Source organism: Ambystoma mexicanum, chromosome 2p (assembly GCF_040938575.1).
Source record: "Ambystoma mexicanum isolate Mex_15411 chromosome 2p, UKY_AmexF1_1, whole genome shotgun sequence".
Taxonomy (NCBI): Eukaryota; Metazoa; Chordata; class Amphibia; order Caudata; family Ambystomatidae; genus Ambystoma; species Ambystoma mexicanum.
The window spans coordinates 401,269,602-401,293,008 of record NC_090923.1 but is presented as its reverse complement, the minus strand read 5'-3'; positions in this window follow the sequence as shown (position 1 = coordinate 401,293,008).

Genomic DNA, 23,407 nt, shown 5'->3' with positions numbered 1-23,407 from the left:
CCCACCACCCCCACCCCCAGCAGTGCAGGGGCAGCCTCCACCAGGCCCCCACTTATGTCTCCCACCCCCCACCCCCCATCCACCAGGGGCAGCCTCCACCAGGCCCCCACTCATGTCTCCCACAACCCCCACCCCCCACCATCCAGGGGCACCCTCCACTAGGCCCCCACTCATGTCTACCACCACCCCCACCCCCCAGCATCCAGGAGCACCCTCCACCAGGCCCCGACTCATGTCTCCCACCACCCCCACCCCCCAGCAGTGCAGGGGCACCCTCCACCAGGCCCCCACTCATGTCTACCACCACCCCCACCCCCCAGCATCCAGGGGCACCCTCCACCAGGCCCCCACTCATGTCTCCCACCACCCCCAACCCCCACCATCCAGTGGCACCCTCCACCAGGCCCCCACTCATGTCTACCACCACCCCCACCCCCCAGCATCCAGGGGCACCCTCCACCAGGCCCCCACTCATGTCTCCCACCACCCCCACCCCCCAGCAGTGCAGGGGCACCCTCCACCAGGCCCCCACTCATGTCTACCACCACCCCCACCCCCCAGCATCCAGGGGCACCCTCCACCAGGCCCCCACTCATGTCTCCCACCACCCCCACCCCCCAGCAGTGCAGGGGCACCCTCCACCAGGCCCCCACTTATGTCTCCCACCACCCCCACCCCCCAGCCACCATGGGCAGCCTCCACCAGGCCCCCACTCATGTCTCCCACCACCCCCACCCCCCACCATCCAGGGGCACCCTCCACCAGGCCCCCACTCATGTCTCCCACCACCCCCACCCCCCAGCAGTGCAGGGGCACCCTCCACCAGGCCCCCACTCATGTCTCCCACCACCCCCACCCCCCAGCAGTGCAGGGGCAGCACCACCAGGCCCCCACTCATGTCCCCCTGCACCCCCACCCCCCAGCATCCAGGGGCACCCTCCACCAGGCCCCCACTCATGTCTCCCACCACCCCCACCCCCCAGCAGTGCAGGGGCAGCCTCCACCAGGCCCCCACTTATGTCTCCCACCCCCCACCCCCCATCCACCAGGGGCAGCCTCCACCAGGCCCCCACTCATGTCTCCCACAACCCCCACCCCCCACCATCCAGGGGCAGCCTCCACCAGGCCCCCACTCATGTCTCCCACCACCCCCACCCCCCAGCAGTGCAGGGGCAGCCTCCACCAGGCCCCCACTCATGTCTCCCACCACCCCCACCCCCCAGCCACCATGGGCAGCCTCCACCAGGACCCCACTCATGTCTCCCACCACCCCCACCCCCCAGCCACCATGGGCAGCCTCCACCAGGCCCCCACTCATGTCTCCCACCACCCCCACCCCCCAGCAGTGCAGGGGCACCCTCCACCAGGCCCCCACTCATGTCTCCCACCACCCACACCCCCCAGCAGTGCAGGGGCAGCACCACCAGGCCCCCACTCATGTCCCCCTGCACCCCCACCCCCCAGCATCCAGGGGCACCCTCCACCAGGCCCCCACTCATGTCTCCCACCACCCCCACCCCCCAGCAGTGCAGGGGCAGCCTCCACCAGGCCCCCACTCATGTCTCCCACCACCCCCACCCCCTAGCCACCAGGGGCAGCCTCCACCAGGCCCCCACTCATGTCTCCCACCACCCCCACCCCCCACCATCCAAGGGCACCCTCCACCAGGCCCCCACTCATGTCTCCCACCACCCCCACCCCCCAGCAGTGCAGGGGCACCCTCCACCAGCCCCCACTCATGTCTCCCACCACCCCCACCCCCCAGCAGTGCAGGGGCAGCACCACCAGGCCCCCATTCATGTCCCCCTGCACCCCCAGCAGTGCAGGGGCAGCCTCCACCAGGCCCCCACTCATGTCTCCCACCACCCCCACCCCCCAGCCACCAGGGGCAGCCTCCACCAGGCCCCCACTCATGTCTCCCACCACCCCCACCCCCCAGCAGTGCAGGGGCAGCCTCCACCAGGCCCCCACTCATGTCTCCCACCACCCCCACCCCCCAGCCACCAGGGGCAGCCTCCACCAGGCCCCCACTCATGTCTCCCACCACCCCCACCCCCCAGCAGTGCAGGGGCAGCCTCCACCAGGCCCCCACTCATGTCTACCACCACCCCCACCCCCCAGCATCCAGGGGCAGCCTCCACCAGGCCCCCACTCATGACTCCCACCACCCCCACCCCCCAGCAGTGCAGGGGCACCCTCCACCAGTCCCCCACTCATGTCTCCCACCACCCCCACCCCCCAGCCACCATGGGCAGCCTCCACCAGGCCCCCACTCATGTCTCCCACCACCCCCACCCCCCAGCCACCATGGGCAGCCTCCACCAGACCCCCACTCATGTCTCCCACCACCCCCACCCCCCAGCAGTGCAGGGGCACCCTCCACCAGGCCCCCACTCATGTCTCCCACCACCCACACCCCCCAGCAGTGCAGGGGCAGCACCACCAGGCCCCCACTCGTGTCCCCCTGCATCCCCACCCCCCAGCATCCAGGGGCACCCTCCACCAGGCCCCCACTCATGTCTCCCACCACCCCCACCCCCCAGCCACCAGGGTCAGCCTCCACCAGGCCCCCACTCATGTCTCCCACCACCCCCACCCCCCAGCAGTGCAGGGGCAGCCTCCACCAGGCCCCCACTCATGTCTCCCACCACCCCCACCCCCCAGCCACCAGGGGCAGCCTCCACCAGGCCCCCACTCATGTCTCCCACCACCCCCACCCCCCAGCAGTGCAGGGGCAGCCTCCACCAGGCCCCCACTCATGTCTCCCACCACCCCCACCCCCCAGCCACCATGGGCAGCCTCCACCAGGCCCCCACTCATGTCTCCCACCACCCCCACCCCCCAGCAGTGCAGGGGCAGCCTCCACCAGGCCCCCACTCATGTCTACCACCACCCCCACCCCCCAGCATCCAGGGGCACCCTCCACCAGGCCCCCACTCATGTCTCCCACCACGCCCACCCCCCAGCAGTGCAGGCGCACCCTCCACCAGGCCCCCACTCTTGTCTCCCACCACCCCCACCCCCCAGCCACCATGGGCAGCCTCCACCAGGCCCCCACTCATGTCTCCCACCACCCCCACCCCCCAGCCACCATGGGCAGCCTCCACCAGGCCCCCACTCATGTCTCCCACCACCCCCACCCCCCAGCAGTGCAGGGGCAGCCTCCACCAGGCCCCCACTCATGTCTCCCACCACCCCCACCCCCCAGCAGTGCAGGGGCACCCTCCACCAGGCCCCCACTCATGTCTCCCACCACCCCCATCCCCCAGCAGTGCAGGGACAGCACCACCAGGCCCCCACTCATGTCCCCCTGCACCCCCACCCCCCAGCAGTGCAGGGGCAGCCTCCACCAGGCCCCCACTCATGTCTCCCACCACCCCCACCCCCCAGCCACCAGGGGCAGCCTCCACCAGGCCCCCACTCATGTCTCCCACCACCCCCACCCCCCAGCAGTGCAGGGGCAGCCTCCACCAGGCCCCCACTCATGTCTCCCACCACCCCCACCCCCCAGCCACCAGGGGCAGCCTCCACCAGGCCCCCACTCATGTCTCCCACCACCCCCACCCCCCAGCAGTGCAGGGGCAGCCTCCACCAGGCCCCCACTCATGTCTCCCACCACCCCCACCCCCCAGCCACCATGGGCAGCCTCCACCAGGCCCCCACTCATGTCTCCCACCACCCCCACCCCCCAGCAGTGCAGGGGCAGCCTCCACCAGGCCCCCACTCATGTCTACCACCACCCCCACCCCCAGCATCCAGGGGCACCCTCCACCAGGCCCCCACTCATGTCTCCCACCACGCCCACCCCCCAGCAGTGCAGGGGCACCCTCCACCAGGCCCCCACTCTTGTCTCCCACCACCCCCACCCCCCACCATCCATGGGCACCCTCCACCAGGCCCCCACTCATGTCTCCCACCACCCCCACCCCCCACCATCCAGGGGCACCCTCCACTAGGCCCCCACTCATGTCTCCCACCACCCCCAACCCCCACCATCCAGGGGCACCCTCCACCAGGCCCCCACTCATGTCTACCACCACCCCCACCCCCCAGCGTCCAGGGGCACCCTCCACCAGGCCCCCACTCATGTCTACCACCACCCCCACCCCCAGCATCCAGGGGCACCCTCCACCAGGCCCCCACTCATGTCTCCCACCACGCCCACCCCCCAGCAGTGCAGGGGCACCCTCCACCAGGCCCCCACTCTTGTCTCCCACCACCCCCACCCCCCACCATCCATGGGCACCCTCCACCAGGCCCCCACTCATGTCTCCCACCACCCCCACCCCCCACCATCCAGGGGCACCCTCCACTAGGCCCCCACTCATGTCTACCACCACCCCCACCCCCCAGCATCCAGGGGCACCCTCCACCAGGCCCCGACTCATGTCTCCCACCACCCCCACCCCCCAGCAGTGCAGGGGCACCCTCCACCAGGCCCCCACTCATGTCTACCACCACCCCCACCCCCCAGCATCCAGGGGCACCCTCCACCAGGCCCCCACTCATGTCTCCCACCACCCCCAACCCCCACCATCCAGGGGCACCCTCCACCAGGCCCCCACTCATGTCTACCACCACCCACACCCCCCAGCATCCAGGGGCACCCTCCACCAGGCCCCCACTCATGTCTCCCACCACCCCCACCCCCCAGCAGTGCAGGGGCACCCTCCACCTGGCCCCCACTCATGTCTACCACCACCCCTACCCCCCAGCATCCAGGGGCACCCTCCACCAGGCCCCCACTCATGTCTCCCACCACCCCCACCCCCCAGCAGTGCAGGGGCACCCTCCACCAGGCCCCCACTTATGTCTCCCACCACCCCCACCCCCCAGCCACCATGGGCAGCCTCCACCAGGCCCCCACTCATGTCTCCCACCACCCCCACCCCCCACCATCCAGGGGCACCCTCCGCCAGGCCCCCACTCATGTCTCCCACCACCCCCACCCCCCAGCAGTGCAGGGGCACCCTCCACCAGGCCCCCACTCATGTCTCCCACCACCCCCACCCCCCAGCAGTGCAGGGGCAGCACCACCAGGCCCCCACTCATGTCCCCCTGCACCCCCACCCCCCAGCATCCAGGGGCACCCTCCACCAGGCCCCCACTCATGTCTCCCACTACCGCCACCCCCCAGCAGTGCAGGGGCAGCCTCCACCAGGCCCCCACTTATGTCTCCCACCCCCCCACCCCCCAGCCACCAGGGGCAGCCTCCACCAGGCCCCCACTCATGTCTCCCACAACCCCCACCCCCCACCATCCAGGGGCAGCCTCCACCAGGCCCCCACTCATGTCTCCCACCACCCCCACCCCCCAGCAGTGCAGGGGCAGCCTCCACCAGGCCCCCACTCATGTCTCCCACCACCCCCACCCCCAGCCACCATGGGCAGCCTCCACCAGGACCCCACTCATGTCTCCCACCACCCCCACCCCCCAGCCACCATGGGCAGCCTCCACCAGGCCCCCACTCATGTCTCCCACCACCCCCACCCCCCAGCAGTGCAGGGGCACCCTCCACCAGGCCCCCACTCATGTCTCCCACCACCCACACCCCCCAGCAGTGCAGGGGCAGCACCACCAGGCCCCCACTCATGTCCCCCTGCACCCCCACCCCCCAGCATCCAGGGGCACCCTCCACCAGGCCCCCACGTATGTCTCCCACCACCCCCACCCCCCAGCAGTGCAGGGGCAGCCTCCACCAGGCCCCCACTCATGTCTCCCACCACCCCCACCCCCTAGCCACCAGGGGCAGCCTCCACCAGGCCCCCACTCATGTCTCCCACCACCCCCACCCCCCACCATCCAAGGGCACCCTCCACCAGGCCCCCACTCATGTCTCCCACCACCCCCACCCCCCAGCAGTGCAGGGGCACCCTCCACCAGCCCCCACTCATGTCTCCCACCACCCCCACCCCCCAGCAGTGCAGGGGCAGCACCACCAGGCCCCCATTCATGTCCCCCTGCACCCCCAGCAGTGCAGGGGCAGCCTCCACCAGGCCCCCACTCATGTCTCCCACCACCCCCACCCCCCAGCCACCAGGGGCAGCCTCCACCAGGCCCCCACTCATGTCTCCCACCACCCCCACCCCCCAGCAGTGCAGGGGCAGCCTCCACCAGGCCCCCACTCATGTCTCCCACCACCCCCACCCCCCAGCCACCAGGGGCAGCCTCCACCAGGCCCCCACTCATGTCTCCCACCACCCCCACCCCCCAGCAGTGCAGGGGCAGCCTCCACCAGGCCCCCACTCATGTCTACCACCACCCCCACCCCCCAGCATCCATGGGCACCCTCCACCAGGCCCCCACTCATGACTCCCACCACCCCCACCCCCCAGCAGTGCAGGGGCACCCTCCACCAGTCCCCCACTCATGTCTCCCACCACCCCCACCCCCCAGCCACCATGGGCAGCCTCCACCAGGCCCCCACTCATGTCTCCCACCACCCCCACCCCCCAGCCACCATGGGCAGCCTCCACCAGGCCCCCACTCATGTCTCCCACCACCCCCACCCCCCAGCAGTGCAGGGGCACCCTCCACCAGGCCCCCACTCATGTCTCCCACCACCCACACCCCCCAGCAGTGCAGGGGCAGCCTCCACCAGGCCCCCACTCGTGTCCCCCTGCATCCCCACCCCCCAGCATCCAGGGGCACCCTCCACCAGGCCCCCACTCATGTCTCATACCACCCCCACCCCCAAGCAGTGCAGGGGCAGCCTCCACCAGGCCCCCACTCATGTCTCCCACCACCCCCACCCCCCAGCCACCATGGGCAGCCTCCACCAGGCCCCCACTCATGTCTCCCACCACCCCCACCCCCCAGCCACCAGGGGCAGCCTCCACCAGGCCCCCACTCATGTCTCCCATCACCCCCACCCCCCAGCAGTGCAGGGGCAGCCTCCACCAGGCCCCCACTCATGTCTCACACCACCCCCACCCCCCAGCCACCATGGGCAGCCTCCACTAGGCCCCCACTCATGTCTCCCACCACCCCCACCCCCCAGCAGTGCAGGGGCAGCCTCCACCAGGCCCCCACTCATGTCTCCCACCACCCCCACCCCCCAGCCACCAGGGGCACCCTCCACCAGGCCCCCACTCATGTCTCCCACCACCCCCACCCCCCAGCAGTGCAGGGGCAGCCTCCACCAGGCCCCCACTCATGTCTCCCACCACCCCCACCCCCCAGCAGTGCAGGGGCACCCTCCACCAGGCCCCCACTCATGTCTCCCACCACCCCCATCCCCCAGCAGTGCAGGGACAGCACCACCAGGCCCCCACTCATGTCCCCCTGCACCCCCACCCCCCAGCAGTGCAGGGGCAGCCTCCACCAGGCCCCCACTCATGTCTCCCACCACCCCCACCCCCCAGCCACCAGGGGCAGCCTCCACCAGGCCCCCACTCATGTCTCCCACCACCCCCACCCCCCAGCAGTGCAGGGGCAGCCTCCACCAGGCCCCCACTCATGTCTCCCACCACCCCCACCCCCCAGCCACCAGGGGCAGCCTCCACCAGGCCCCCACTCATGTCTCCCACCACCCCCACCCCCCAGCAGTGCAGGGGCAGCCTCCACCAGGCCCCCACTCATGTCTCCCACCACCCCCACCCCCCAGCCACCATGGGCAGCCTCCACCAGGCCCCCACTCATGTCTCCCACCACCCCCACCCCCCAGCAGTGCAGGGGCAGCCTCCACCAGGCCCCCACTCATGTCTACCACCACCCCCACCCCCAGCATCCAGGGGCACCCTCCACCAGGCCCCCACTCATGTCTCCCACCACGCCCACCCCCCAGCAGTGCAGGGGCACCCTCCACCAGGCCCCCACTCTTGTCTCCCACCACCCCCACCCCCCACCATCCATGGGCACCCTCCACCAGGCCCCCACTCATGTCTCCCACCACCCCCACCCCCCACCATCCAGGGGCACCCTCCACTAGGCCCCCACTCATGTCTCCCACCACCCCCAACCCCCACCATCCAGGGGCACCCTCCACCAGGCCCCCACTCATGTCTACCACCACCCCCACCCCCCAGCGTCCAGGGGCACCCTCCACCAGGCCCCCACTCATGTCTACCACCACCCCCACCCCCAGCATCCAGGGGCACCCTCCACCAGGCCCCCACTCATGTCTCCCACCACGCCCACCCCCCAGCAGTGCAGGGGCACCCTCCACCAGGCCCCCACTCTTGTCTCCCACCACCCCCACCCCCCACCATCCATGGGCACCCTCCACCAGGCCCCCACTCATGTCTCCCACCACCCCCACCCCCCACCATCCAGGGGCACCCTCCACTAGGCCCCCACTCATGTCTACCACCACCCCCACCCCCCAGCATCCAGGGGCACCCTCCACCAGGCCCCGACTCATGTCTCCCACCACCCCCACCCCCCAGCAGTGCAGGGGCACCCTCCACCAGGCCCCCACTCATGTCTACCACCACCCCCACCCCCCAGCATCCAGGGGCACCCTCCACCAGGCCCCCACTCATGTCTCCCACCACCCCCAACCCCCACCATCCAGGGGCACTCTCCACCAGGCCCCCACTCATGTCTACCACCACCCACACCCCCCAGCATCCAGGGGCACCCTCCACCAGGCCCCCACTCATGTCTCCCACCACCCCCACCCCCCAGCAGTGCAGGGGCACCCTCCACCAGGCCCCCACTCATGTCTACCACCACCCCTACCCCCCAGCATCCAGGGGCACCCTCCACCAGGCCCCCACTCATGTCTCCCACCACCCCCACCCCCCAGCAGTGCAGGGGCACCCTCCACCAGGCCCCCACTTATGTCTCCCACCACCCCCACCCCCAGCCACCATGGGCAGCCTCCACCAGGCCCCCACTCATGTCTCCCACCACCCCCACCCCCCACCATCCAGGGGCACCCTCCGCCAGGCCCCCACTCATGTCTCCCACCACCCCCACCCCCCAGCAGTGCAGGGGCACCCTCCACCAGGCCCCCACTCATGTCTCCCACCACCCCCACCCCCCAGCAGTGCAGGGGCAGCACCACCAGGCCCCCACTCATGTCCCCCTGCACCCCCACCCCCCAGCATCCAGGGGCACCCTCCACCAGGCCCCCACTCATGTCTCCCACTACCGCCACCCCCCAGCAGTGCAGGGGCAGCCTCCACCAGGCCCCCACTTATGTCTCCCACCCCCCCACCCCCCAGCCACCAGGGGCAGCCTCCACCAGGCCCCCACTCATGTCTCCCACAACCCCCACCCCCCACCATCCAGGGGCAGCCTCCACCAGGCCCCCACTCATGTCTCCCACCACCCCCACCCCCCAGCAGTGCAGGGGCAGCCTCCACCAGGCCCCCACTCATGTCTCCCACCACCCCCACCCCCAGCCACCATGGGCAGCCTCCACCAGGACCCCACTCATGTCTCCCACCACCCCCACCCCCCAGCCACCATGGGCAGCCACCACCAGGCCCCCACTCATGTCTCCCACCACCCCCACCCCCCAGCAGTGCAGGGGCACCCTCCACCAGGCCCCCACTCATGTCTCCCACCACCCACACCCCCCAGCAGTGCAGGGGCAGCACCACCAGGCCCCCACTCATGTCCCCCTGCACCCCCACCCCCCAGCATCCAGGGGCACCCTCCACCAGGCCCCCACTCATGTCTCCCACCACCCCCACCCCCCAGCAGTGCAGGGGCAGCCTCCACCAGGCCCCCACTCATGTCTCCCACCACCCCCACCCCCTAGCCACCAGGGGCAGCCTCCACCAGGCCCCCACTCATGTCTCCCACCACCCCCACCTCCCACCATCCAGGGGCACCCTCCACCAGGCCCCCACTCATGTCTCCCACCACCCCCACCCCCCAGCAGTGCAGTGGCACCCTCCACCAGGCCCCCACTCATGTCTCCCACCACCCCCACCCCCCAGCAGTGCAGGGGCAGCACCACCAGGCCCCCATTCATGTCCCCCTGCACCCCCACCCCCCAGCAGTGCAGGGGCAGCCTCCACCAGGCCCCCACTCATGTCTCCCACCATCCCCACCCCCCAGCCACCAGGGGCAGCCTCCACCAGGCCCCCACTCATGTCTCCCACCACCCCCACCCCCCAGCAGTGCAGGGGCAGCCTCCACCAGGCCCCCACTCATGTCTCCCACCACCCCCAACCCCCAGCCACCAGGGGCAGCCTCCACCAGGCCCCCACTCATGTCTCCCACCACCCCCACCCCCCAGCAGTGCAGGGGCAGCCTCCACCAGGCCCCCACTCATGTCTACCACCACCCCCACCCCCCAGCATCCATGGGCACCCTCCACCAGGCCCCCACTCATGTCTACCACCACCCCCACCCCCCAGCATCCAGGGGCACCCTCCACCAGGCCCCCACTCATGTCTCCCACCACCCCCACCCCCCAGCCACCATGGGCAGCCTCCACCAGGCCCCCACTCATGTCTCCCACCACCCCCACCCCCCAGCCACCATGGGCAGCCTCCACCAGGCCCCCACTCATGTCTCCCACCACCCCCACCCCCCAGCCACCAGGGGCAGCCTCCACCAGGCCCCCACTCATGTCTCCCACCACCCCCACCCCCCAGCAGTGCAGGGGCAGCCTCCACCAGGCCCCCCACTCATGTCTCCCGCCACCCCCACCCCCCAGCCACCAGGGGCAGCCTCCACCAGGCCCCCACTCATGTCTCCCACCACCCCCACTCCCCAGCAGTGCAGGGGCAGCCTCCACCAGGCCCCCACTCATGTCTCCCACCACCCCCACCCCCCAGCCACCATGGGCAGCCTCCACCAGGCCCCCACTCATGTCTCCCACCACCCCCACCCCCCAGCAGTGCAGGGGCAGCCTCCACCAGGCCCCCACTCATGTCTACCACCACCCCCACCCCCAGCATCCAGGGGCACCCTCCACCAGGCCCCCACTCATGTCTCCCACCACGCCCACCCCCCAGCAGTGCAGGGATGCCCTCCACCAGGCCCCCACTCTTGTCTCCCACCACCCCCACCCCCCACCATCCATGGGCATCCTCCACCAGGCCCCCACTCATGTCTCCCACCACCCCCACCCCTCACCATCCAGGGGCACCCTCCACTAGGCCCCCACTCATGTCTACCACCCCCCCCAACCCCCAGCATCCAGGGGCACCCTCCACCAGGCCCCGACTCATGTCTCCCACCACCCCCACCCCCCAGCAGTGCAGGGGCACCCTCCACCAGGCCCCCACTCATGTCTACCACCACCCCCACCCCCCAGCATCCAGGGGCACCCTCCACCAGGCCCCCACTCATGTCTCCCACCACCCCCAACCCCCACCATCCAGGGGCACCCTCCACCAGGCCCCCACTCATGTCTACCACCACCCTCACCCCCCAGCATCCAGGGGCACCCTCCACCAGGCCCCCACTCATGTCTCCCACCACCCCCACCCTCCAGCAGTGCAGGGGCACCCTCCACCAGGCCCCCACTCATGTCTACCACCACCCCCACCCCCCAGCATCCAGGGGCACCCTCCACCAGGCCCCCACTCATGTCTCCCACCACCCCCACCCCCCAGCAGTGCAGGGGCACCCTCCACCAGGCCCCCACTTATGTCTCCCACCACCCCCACCCCCCAGCCACCATAGGCAGCCTCCACCAGGCCCCCACTCATGTCTCCCACCACCCCCACCCCCCACCATCCAGGGGCACCCTCCACCAGGCCCCCACTCATGTCTCCCACCACCCCCACCCCCCAGCAGTGCAGGGGCACCCTCCACCAGGCCCCCACTCATGTCTCCCACCACCCCCACCCCCCAGCAGTGCAGGGGCAGCACCACCAGGCCCCCACTCATGTCCCCCTGCACCCCCACCCCCCAGCATCCAGGGGCACCCTCCACCAGGCCCCCACTCATGTCTCCCACCACCCCCACCCCCCAGCAGTGCAGGGGCAGCCTCCACCAGGCCCCCACTTATGTCTCCCACCCCCCCCACCCCCCAGCCACCAGGGGCAGCCTCCACCAGGCCCCCACTCATGTCTCCCACAACCCCCACCCCCCACCATCCAGGGGCAGCCTCCACCAGGCCCCCACTCATGTCTCCCACCACCCCCACCCCCCAGCAGTGCAGGGGCAGCCTCCACCAGGCCCCCACTCATGTCTCCCACCACCCCCACCCCCCAGCCACCATGGGCAGCCTCCACCAGGACCCCACTCATGTCTCCCACCACCCCCACCCCCCAGCCACCATGGGCAGCCTCCACCAGGCCCCCACTCATGTCTCCCACCACCCCCACCCCCCAGCAGTGCAGGGGCACCCTCCACCAGGCCCCCACTCATGTCTCCCACCACCCACACCCCCCAGCAGTGCAGGGGCAGCACCACCAGGCCCCCACTCATGTCCCCCTGCACCCCCACCCCCCAGCATCCAGGGGCACCCTTCACCAGGCCCCCACTCAAGTCTCCCACCACCCCCACCCCCCAGCAGTGCAGGGGCAGCCTCCACCAGACCCCCACTCATGTCTCCCACCACCCCAACCCCCTAGCCACCAGGGGCAGCCTCCACCAGGCCCCCACTCATGTCTCCCACCACCCCCACCCCCCACCATCCAGGGGCACCCTCCACCAGGCCCCCACTCATGTCTCCCACCACCCCCACCCCCCAGCAGTGCAGGGGCACCCTCCACCAGGCCCCCACTCATGTCTCCCACCACCCCCACCCCCCAGCAGTGCAGGGGCAGCACCACCAGGCCCCCAGTCATGTCCCCCTGCACCCCCACCCCCCAGCAGTGCAGGGGCAGCCTCCACCAGGCCCCCACTCATGTCTCCCACCACCCCCACCCCCCAGCCACCAGGGGCAGCCTCCACCAGGCCCCCACTCATTTCTCCCACCACCCCCACCCCCCAGCAGTGCAGGGGCAGCCTCCACCAGGCCCCCACTCATGTCTCCCACCACCCCCAACCCCCAGCCACCAGGGGCAGCCTCCACCAGGCCCCCACTCATGTCTCCCACCACCCCCGCCCCCCAGCAGTGCAGGGGCAGCCTCCACCAGGCCCCCACTCATGTCTACCACCACCCCCACCCCCCAGCATCCAGGGGCACCCTCCACCAGGCCCCCACTCATGTCTACCACCACCCCCACCCCCAGCATCCAGGGGCACCCTCCACCAGGCCCCCACTCATGTCTACCACCACCCCCACCCCCCAGCCACCATGGGCAGCCTCCACCAGGCCCCCACTCATGTCTCCCACCACCCCCACCCCCCAGCCACCATGGGCAGCCTCCACCAGGCCCCCACTCATGTCTCCCACCACCCCCACCCCCCAGCAGTGCAGGGGCAACCTCCACCAGGCCCCCACTCATGTCTCCCACCACCCCCACCCCCCAGCAGTGCAGGGGCAGCACCACCAGGCCCCCACTCATGTCCCCCTGCACCACCACACCCCAGCATCCAGGGGCACCCTCCACCAGGCCCCCACTCATGTCTCCCACCACCCCCACCCCAAAGCAGTGCAGGGGCAGCCTCCACCAGGCCCCCACTCATGTCTCCCACCACCCCCACCCCCCAGCCACCAGGGGCAGCCTCCACCAGGCCCCCACTCATGTCTCCCACCACCCCCACCCCCCACCATCCAGGGGCACCCTCCACCAGGCCCCCACTCATGTCTCCCACCACCCCCACCCCCCAGCAGTGCAGGGGCACCCTCCACCAGGCCCCCACTCATGTCTCCCACCACCCCCAACCCCCAGCAGTGCAGGGACAGCACCACCAGGCCCCCACTCATTTCCCCCTGCACCCCCACCCCCCAGCAGTGCAGGGGCAGCCTCCACCAGGCCCCCACTCATGTCTCCCACCACCCCCACCCCCCAGCCACCAGGGGCAGCCTCCACCAGGCCCCCACTCATGTCTCCCACCACCCCCACCCCCCAGCAGTGCAGGGGCAGCCTCCACCAGGCCCCCACTCATGTCTCCCACCACCCCCACCCCCCAGCCACCAGGGGCAGCCTCCACCAGGCCCCCACTCATGTCTCCCACCACCCCCACCCCCCAGCAGTGCAGGGGCAGCCTCCACCAGGCCCCCACTCTTGTCTCCCACCACCCCCACCCCCCACCATCCATGGGCACCCTCCACCAGGCCCCCACTCATGTCTCCCACCACCCCCACCCCCCACCATCCAGGGGCACCCTCCACTAGGCCCCCACTCATGTCTACCACCACCCCCACCCCCCAGCATCCAGGAGCACCCTCCACCAGGCCCCGACTCATGTCTCCCACCACCCCCACCCCCCAGCAGTGCAGAGGCACCCTCCACCAGGCCCCCACTCATGTCTACCACCACCCCCACCCCCCAGCATCCAGGGGCACCCTCCACCAGGCCCCCACTCATGTCTCCCACCACCCCCAACCCCCACCATCCAGGGGCACCCTCCATCAGGCCCCCACTCATGTCTACCACCACCCCCACCCCCCAGCATCCAGGGGCACCCTCCACCAGGCCCCCACTCATGTCTCCCACCACCCCCAACCCCCACCATCCAGGGGCACCCTCCACCAGGCCCCCACTCATGTCTCCCACCACCCCCACCCCCCAGCAGTGCAGGGGCACCCTCCACCAGGCCCCCACTTATGTCTCCCACCACCCCCACCCCCCAGCCACCATGGGCAGCCTCCACCAGGCCCCCACTCATGTCTCCCACCACCCCCACCCCCCACCATCCAGGGGCACCCTCCACCAGGCTCCCACTCATGTCTCCCACCACCCCCACCCCCCAGCAGTGCAGGGGCAGCCTCCACCAGGCCCCCACTTATGTCTCCCACCCCCCACCCCCCATCCACCAGGGGCAGCCTCCACCAGGCCCCCACTCATGTCTCCCACAACCCCCACCCCCCACCATCCAGGGGCAGCCTCCACCAGGCCCCCACTCATGTCTCCCACCACCCCCACCCCCCAGCAGTGCAGGGGCAGCCTCCACCAGGCCCCCACTCATGTCTCCCACCACCCCCACCCCCCAGCCACCATGGGCAGCCTCCACCAGGACCCCACTCATGTCTCCCACCACCCCCACCCCCCAGCCACCATGGGCAGCCTCCACCAGGCCCCCACTCATGTCTCCCACCACCCCCACCCCCCAGCAGTGCAGGGGCACCCTCCACCAGGCCCCCACTCATGTCTCCCACCACCCACACCCCCCAGCAGTGCAGGGGCAGCACCACCAGGCCCCCACTCATGTCCCCCTGCACCCCCACCCCCCAGCATCCAGGGGCACCCTCCACCAGGCCCCCACTCATGTCTCCCACCACCCCCACCCCCCAGCAGTGCAGGGGCAGCCTCCACCAGTCCCCCACTCATGTCTCCCACCACCCCCACCCCCTAGCCACCAGGGGCAGCCTCCACCAGGCCCCCACTCATGTCTCCCACCACCCCCACCCCCCACCATCCAAGGGCACCCTCCACCAGGCCCCCACTCATGTCTCCCACCACCCCCACCCCCCAGCAGTGCAGGGGCACCCTCCACCAGGCCCCCACTCATGTCTCACACCACCCCCACCCCCCAGCAGTGCAGGGGCAGCACCACCAGGCCCCCATTCATGTCCCCCTGCACCCCCAGCAGTGCAGGGGCAGCCTCCACCAGGCCCCCACTCATGTCTCCCACCACCCCCACCCCCCAGCCACCAGGGGCAGCCTCCACCAGGCCCCCACTCATGTCTCCCACCACCCCCACCCCCCAGCAGTGCAGGGGCAGCCTCCACCAGGCCCCCACTCATGTCTCCCACCACCCCCACCCCCCAGCCACCAGGGGCAGCCTCCACCAGGCCCCCACTCATGTCTCCCACCACCCCCACCCCCCAGCAGTGCAGGGGCAGCCTCCACCAGGCCCCCACTCATGTCTACCACCACCCCCACCCCCCAGCATCCAGGGGCAGCCTCCACCAGGCCCCCACTCATGTCTCCCACCACCCCCACCCCCCAGCAGTGCAGGGGCACCCTCCACCAGTCCCCCACTCATGTCTCCCACCACCCCCACCCCCCAGCCACCATGGGCAGCCTCCACCAGGCCCCCACTCATGACTCCCACCACCCCCACCCCCCAGCCACCATGGGCAGCCTCCACCAGGCCCCCACTCATGTCTCCCACCACCCCCACCCCCCAGCAGTGCAGGGGCACCCTCCACCAGGCCCCCACTCATGTCTCCCACCACCCCCACCCCCCAGCAGTGCAGGGGCAGCACCACCAGGCCCCCACTCATGTCCCCCTGCACCCCCACCCCCCAGCATCCAGGGGCACCCTCCACCAGGCCCCCACTCATGTCTCCCACCACCCCCACCCCCAAGCAGTGCAGGGGCAGCCTCCACCAGGCCCCCACTCATGTCTCCCACCACCCCCACCCCCAGCCACCAGGGGCAGCCTCCACCAGGCCCCCACTCATGTCTCCCACCACCCCCACCCCCCAGCCACCAGGGGCAGCCTCCACCAGGCCCCCACTCATGTCTCCCATCACCCCCACCCCCCAGCAGTGCAGGGGCAGCCTCCACCAGGCCCCCACTCATGTCTCACACCGCCCCCACCCCCCAGCCACCATGGGCAGCCTCCACCAGGCCCCCACTCATGTCTCCCACCACCCCCACCCCCCAGCAGTGCAGGGGCAGCCTCCACCAGGCCCCCACTCATGTCTACCACCACCCCCACCCCCCAGCATCCAGGGGCACCCTCCACCAGGCCCCCACTCATGTCTCCCACCACGCCCACCCCCCAGCAGTGCAGTGGCACCCTCCACCAGGCCCCCACTCTTGTCTCCCACCACCCCCACCCCCCAGCCACCATGGGCAGCCTCCACCAGGCCCCCACTCATGTCTCCCACCACCCCCACCCCCCAGCAGTGCAGGGGCAGCCTCCACCAGCCCCCACTCATGTCTCCCACCACCCCCACCCCCCAGCAGTGCAGGGGCACCCTCCACCAGGCCCCCACTCATGTCTCCCACCACCCCCACCCCCCAGCAGTGCAGGGGCAGCCTCCACCAGGCCCCCACTCATGTCTCCCACCACCCCCACCCCCCAGCCACCAGGGGCAGCCTCCACCAGGCCCCCACTCATGTCTCCCACCACCCCCACCCCCCAGCAGTGCAGGGGCAGCCTCCACCAGGCCCCCACTCATGTCTCCCACCACCCCCACCCCCCAGCCACCATGGGCAGCCTACACCAGGCCCCCACTCATGTCTCCCACCACCCCCACCCCCCAGCAGTGCAGGGGCAGCCTCCACCAGGCCCCCACTCATGTCTACCACCACCCCCACCCCCAGCATCCAGGGGCACCCTCCACCACGCCCCACTCATGTCTCCCACCACGCCCACCCCCCAGCAGTGCAGGGGCACCCTCCACCAGGCCCCCACTCTTGTCTCCCACCACCCCCACCCCCCACCATCCATGGGCACCCTCCACCAGGCCCCCACTCATGTCTCCCACCACCCCCACCCCCCACCATCCAGGGGCACCCTCCACTAGGCCCCCACTCATGTCTACCACCACCCCCACCCCCCAGCATCCGGGGGCACCCTCCACCAGGCCCCGACTCATGTCTCCCACCACCCCCACCCCCCAGCAGTACAGGGGCACCCTCCACCAGGCCCCCACTCATGTCTACCACCACCCCCACCCCCCAGCATCCAGGGGCACCCTCCACCAGGCCCCCACTCATGTCTCCCACCACCCCCAACCCCCACCTTCCAGGGGCATCCTCCACCAGGCCCCACTCATGTCTACCACCACCCCCACCCCCCAGCATCCAGGGGCACCCTCCACCAGGCCCCCACTCATGTCTCCACCACCCCCACCCCCCAGCAGTGCAGGGGCACCCTCCACCAGGCCCCCACTCATGTCTACCACCACCCCCACCCCCCAGCATCCAGGGGCACCCTCCACCAGGCCCCACTCATGTCTCCCACCACCCCACCCCCCAGCAGTGCAGGGGCACCCTCCACCAGGCCCCCACTTATGTCTCCCACCACCCCCACCCCCCAGCCACCATGGGCAGCCTCCACATGGCCCCCACTCATGTCTCCCACCACCCCCACCCCCCACCATCCAGGGGCACCCTCCACCAGGCCCCCACTCATGTCTCCCACCACCCCCACCCCCCAGCAGTGCAGGGGCACCCTTCACCAGGCCCCCACTCATGTCTCCCACCACCCCCACCCCCCAGCAGTGCAGGGGCAGCACCACCAGGCCCCCACTCATGTCCCCCTGCACCCCCACCCCCCAGCATCCAGGGGCACCCTCCACCAGGCCCCCACTCATGTCTCCACCACCCCCACCCCCCAGCAGTGCAGGGGCAGCCTCCACCAGGCCCCCACTTATGTCTCCCACCCCGCCCACCCCCCAGCCACCAGGGGCAGCCTCCACCAGGCCCCCACTCATGTCTCCCACAACCCCCACCCCCCACCATCCAGGGCAGCCTCCACCAGGCCCCCACTCATGTCTCCCACCACCCCCACCCCCCAGCAGTGCAGGGGCAGCCTCCACCAGGCCCCCACTCATGTCTCCCACCACCCCCACCCCCAGCCACCATGGGCAGCCTCCATTAGGACCCCACTCATGTCTCCCACCACCCCCACCCCTCAGCCACCATGGGCAGCCTCCACCCAGGCCCCCACTCATGTCTCCCACCACCCCCACCCCCCAGCAGTGCAGGGGCACCCTCCACCAGGCCCCCACTCATGTCTCCCACCACCCACACCCCCCAGCAGTGCAGGGGCAGCACCACCAGGCCCCCACTCATGTCCCCCTGCACCCCACCCCCCAGCATCCAGGGGCACCCTCCACCAGGCCCCCACTCATGTCTCCCACCACCCCCACCCCCCAGCAGTGCAGGGGCAGCCTCCACCAGGCCCCCACTCATGTCTCCCACCACCCCCACCCCCTAGCCACCAGGGGCAGCCTCCACCAGGCCCCCACTCATGTCTCCCACCACCCCCACCCCCCACCATCCAAGGGCACCCTCCACCAGGCCCCCACTCATGTCTCCCACCACCCCCACCCCCCAGCAGTGCAGGGGCACCCTCCACCAGGCCCCCACTCATGTCTCCCACCACCCCCACCCCCCAGCAGTGCAGGGGCAGCACCACCAGGCCCCATTCATGTCCCCCTGCACCCCCAGCAGTGCAGGGGCAGCTCCACCAGGCCCCACTCATGTCTCCCACCACCCCCACCCCCAGCCACCAGGGCAGCCTCCACCAGGCCCCCACTCATGTCCTCCCACCCACCCCACCCCCAGCAGTGCAGGGGCAGCCTCCACCAGGCCCCCACTCATGTCTCCCACCACCCCCACCCCCCAGCCACCAGGGGCAGCCTCCACCCAGGCCCCCACTCATGTCTCCCACCACCCCCACCCCCCAGCAGTGCAGGGGCAGCCTCCACCAGGCCCCCACTCATGTCTACCACCACCCCCACCCCCAGCATCCAGGGGCAGCCTCCACCAGGCCCCCACTCATGTCTCCCACCACCCCCACCCCCAGCAGTGCAGGGGCACCCTCCACCAGTCCCCCACTCATGTCTCCCACCACCCCCACCCCCCAGCAGTGCAGGGGCAGCACCACCAGGCCCCACTCATGTCCCCCTGCACCCCCACCCCCCAGCATCCAGGGGCACCCTCCACCAGGCCCCCACTCATGTCTCCCACCACCCCCACCCCCAAGCAGTGCAGGGGCAGCCTCCCCCAGGCCCCCACTCATGTCTCCCACCACCCCCACCCCCCAGCCACCAGGGGCAGCCTCCACCAGGCCCCCACTCATGTCTCCCACCACCCCCACCCCCCAGCAGTGCAGGGGCAGCCTCCACCAGGCCCCCACTCATGTCTCCCACCCCCCAGACACCATGGGCAGCCTCCACCAGGCCCCCACTCATGTCTCCCACCACCCCCACCCCCCAGCAGTGCAGGGGCAACCTCCACCAGGCCCCCACTCATGTCTCCCACCACCCCCACCCCCCAGCAGTGCAGGGGCACCCTCCACCAGGCCCCCACTCATGTCTCCCCACCACCCCACCCCCCAGCAGTGCAGGGGCAGCACCACCAGGCCCCCAGTCATGTCCCCCTGCACCCCCCACCCCCCAGCAGTGCAGGGGCAGCCTCCACCAGGCCCCCACTCATGTCTCCCACCACCCCCACCCCCCAGCCACCAGGGGCAGCCTCCACCAGGCCCCCACTCATTTCTCCCACCACCCCCACCCCCAGCAGTGCAGGGGCAGCCTCCACCAGGCCCCCACTCATGTCTCCCACCACCCCCAACCCCCAGCCACCAGGGGCAGCCTCCACCAGGCCCCCACTCATGTCTCCCACCACCCCCGCCCCCCAGCAGTGCAGGGGCAGCCTCCACCAGGCCCCCACTCATGTCTACCACACCCCACCCCCCAGCATCCAGGGGCACCCTCCACCAGGCCCCACTCATGTCTACCACCACCCCCACCCCCAGCATCCAGGGGCACCCTCCACCAGGCCCCCACTCATGTCTACCACCACCCCCACCCCCCAGCCACCATGGGCAGCCTCCACCAGGCCCCCACTCATGTCTCCCACCACCCCCACCCCCCAGCCACCATGGGCAGCCTCCACCAGGCCCCCACTCATGTCTCCCACCACCCCCACCCCCCAGCAGTGCAGGGGCAACCTCCACCAGGCCCCCACTCATGTCTCCCACCACCCCCACCCCCAGCAGTGCAGGGCAGCACCACCAGGCCCCCACTCATGTCCCCCTGCACCACCACACCCCAGCATCCAGGGGCACCCTCCACCAGGCCCCCACTCATGTCTCCCACCACCCCACCCCAAAGCAGTGCAGGGGCAGCCTCCACCAGGCCCCCACTCATGTCTCCACCACCCCCACCCCCCAGCCACCAGGGCAGCCTCCACCAGGCCCCCACTCATGTCTCCCACCACCCCCACCCCCCACCATCCAGGGGCACCCTCCACCAGGCCCCCACTCATGTCTCCCACCACCCCCACCCCCCAGCAGTGCAGGGGCACCCTCCACCAGGCCCCACTCATGTCTCCCACCACCCCCAACCCCCAGCAGTGCAGGACAGCACCACCAGGCCCCCACTCATTTCCCCCTGCACCCCCACCCCCAGCAGTGCAGGGCAGCTCCACCAGGCCCCCACTCATGTCTCCCACCACCCCCACCCCCCAGCCACCAGGGCAGCCTCCACCAGCCCCACTCATGTCTCCCACCACCCCCACCCCCCAGCAGTGCAGGGGCAGCCTCACCAGGCCCCCACTCATGTCTCCCACCACCCCCACCCCCCAGCCACCAGGGCAGCCTCCACCAGGCCCCCACTCATGTCTCCACCACCCCCACCCCCCAGCAGTGCAGGGGCAGCCTCCACCAGGCCCCCACTCTTGTCTCCCACCACCCCCACCCCCCACCATCCATGGGCACCCTCCACCAGGCCCCCACTCATGTCTCCCACCACCCCCACCCCCCACCATCCAGGGGCACCCTCCACTAGGCCCCCACTCATGTCTACCACCACCCCCACCCCCCAGCATCCAGGAGCACCCTCCACCCAGGCCCCGACTCATGTCTCCCACCACCCCCACCCCCCAGCAGTGCAGAGGCACCCTCCACCAGGCCCCCACTCATGTCTACCACCACCCCCACCCCCCAGCATCCAGGGGCACCCTCCACCAGGCCCCCACTCATGTCTCCCACCACCCCCAACCCCCACCATCCAGGGCACCCTCCATCAGGCCCCCACTCATGTCTACCACCACCCCCACCCCCCAGCATCCAGGGGCACCCTCCACCAGGCCCCCACTCATGTCTCCCACCACCCCCAACCCCCACCATCCAGGGCACCCTCCACCAGGCCCCCACTCATGTCTCCACCACCCCCACCCCCCAGCAGTGCAGGGGCACCCTCCACCAGGCCCCCACTTATGTCTCCCACCACCCCCACCCCCCAGCCACCATGGGCAGCCTCCACCAGGCCCCCACTCATGTCTCCCACCACCCCCACCCCCCACCATCCAGGGGCACCCTCCACCAGGCTCCCACTCATGTCTCCCACCACCCCCACCCCCCAGCAGTGCAGGGGCAGCCTCCACCAGGCCCCCACTTATGTCTCCCACCCCCCACCCCCCATCCACCAGGGGCAGCCTCCACCAGGCCCCCACTCATGTCTCCCACAACCCCCACCCCCCACCATCCAGGGGCAGCCTCCACCAGGCCCCACTCATGTCTCCCACCACCCCCACCCCCAGCAGTGCAGGGGCAGCCTCCACCAGGCCCCCACTCATGTCTCCCACCACCCCCACCCCCCAGCCACCATGGGCAGCCTCCACCAGGACCCCACTCATGTCTCCCACCACCCCCACCCCCAGCCACCATGGGCAGCCTCCACCAGGCCCCCACTCATGTCTCCCACCACCCCCACCCCCCAGCAGTGCAGGGGCACCCTCCACCAGGCCCCACTCATGTCTCCCACCACCCACACCCCCCAGCAGTGCAGGGGCAGCACCACCAGGCCCCCACTCATGTCCCCCTGCACCCCCACCCCCCAGCATCCAGGGGCACCCTCCACCAGGCCCCCACTCATGTCTCCCACCACCCCCACCCCCAGCAGTGCAGGGGCAGCCTCCACCAGTCCCCCACTCATGTCTCCCACCACCCCCACCCCCTAGCCACCAGGGGCAGCCTCCACCAGGCCCCCACTCATGTCTCCCACCACCCCCACCCCCCACCATCCAAGGGCACCCTCCACCAGGCCCCCACTCATGTCTCCCACCACCCCCACCCCCAGCAGTGCAGGGGCACCCTCCACCAGGCCCCCACTCATGTCTCACACCACCCCCACCCCCCAGCAGTGCAGGGGCAGCACCACCAGGCCCCCATTCATGTCCCCCTGCACCCCCAGCAGTGCAGGGGCAGCCTCCACCAGGCCCCCACTCATGTCTCCCACCACCCCCACCCCCCAGCCACCAGGGGCAGCCTCCACCAGGCCCCCACTCATGTCTCCCACCACCCCCACCCCCCAGCAGTGCAGGGGCAGCCTCCACCAGGCCCCCACTCATGTCTCCCCACCACCCCCACCCCCCAGCCACCAGGGGCAGCCTCCACCAGGCCCCCACTCATGTCTCCCACCACCCCATCCCCCAGCAGTGCAGGGGCAGCCTCCACCAGGCCCCCACTCATGTCTACCACCACCCCCACCCCCCAGCATCCAGGGGCAGCCTCCACCAGGCCCCCACTCATGTCTCCCACCACCCCCACCCCCCAGCAGTGCAGGGGCACCCTCCCACCAGTCCCCCACTCATGTCTCCCACCACCCCCACCCCCCAGCCACCATGGGCAGCCTCCACCAGGCCCCCACTCATGACTCCCACCACCCCCACCCCCCAGCCACCATGGGCAGCCTCCACCAGGCCCCCACTCATGTCTCCCACCACCCCCACCCCCCAGCAGTGCAGGG